This window comes from Octodon degus, unplaced genomic scaffold, assembly GCF_000260255.1.
Source record: "Octodon degus isolate 3935 unplaced genomic scaffold, OctDeg1.0 scaffold00196, whole genome shotgun sequence".
NCBI classification, from domain to species: domain Eukaryota; kingdom Metazoa; phylum Chordata; class Mammalia; order Rodentia; family Octodontidae; genus Octodon; species Octodon degus.
Window position 1 is genome coordinate 846,765 of NW_004524772.1, and position 1,072 is coordinate 847,836.

Here is a 1,072-nt window from a genome sequence, read left to right on the forward strand (position 1 = left end):
TATATATATTAGAAAACAATTAACATGAAAAGTTGATGTCCTATCCTAAGACTACCTTAGAAACTCCTTAGCAGGTCTAGATCATAGCCAAACATGCCACAGGTCAGAGCTGCTGTCAGCAAAGCCATCAGCAAGCCCTGACTAGTGGTTGTCAACCTGAAGTGAAGCATCAGGGTAGCCCTAGTGGGCAGGGTGTGTTTGCTGGTGTTTACTAAAGCACTAGTTCCATGGCCTGAGGGCCTTAGCCATGACCTTATTGCCTTGGTTCTGGAAGCTGAGAGTCCAAGGTGTCATCTGGTCATAGCCTTCTAAAGCCTATATATGCTTCCCTTAGCTTCTGATGGTTTATTGACCACCTTTGCCATTCCTGGCTTACAAAAGCATCATCCTGAGCTCTGGCACATCTGAATTTCTCCTTTTCATGAAGACCCCAGTCATGCTAGACCAAGGTATCTATCCCATGCTAGATGACCTCACCCTGACATAATTAATGCCATCTACAGTGACTCTATATCCAAAGACGCTTACACCAGGGGATCCTGAGGATGCTAACTGTCTGTCCCTGTGATGAAATACCTGAGATAAATAACTGAAACTATGGAAAGGTTTGCTTTGACTCACAATTTCATGCTGTGTTTGCTGGTGCCATAGTGCTGTTGGACCTGTGGTAAGAAAGCATACCATGGTGCAAAGAGCACGGCGGAGCAGAGATGCTCACGTCATGGTGTCACGGAAGCAAGGAAAGAAACAAGCCGAGGCCCCAGGCTTCTCCTCCAGAGCACACTCCAGCAACCTCACTGCCCCCCATGACCTCACCTCCAAAATGCTCCACTCCTTCCCAATGGTAATGCTTGAGCCCTTAGTCTATGTGCTTCAGAAGAGAATCATGACCCAAATGCTAATAGATAGTCAAGACTTTATTTTGGATTTTGAGGAGGCATAATTCAATTCATAACAGTGTTCCTTTGTGGCTTAAAAATACCCCAGTGAGGGCCGGGGAGATAGCTCAGTAGAATAAGAGCTTGCCTGGCAAGCACAAGGGCCTGAGTTCAATCCCTGGTTCCACCAAAAA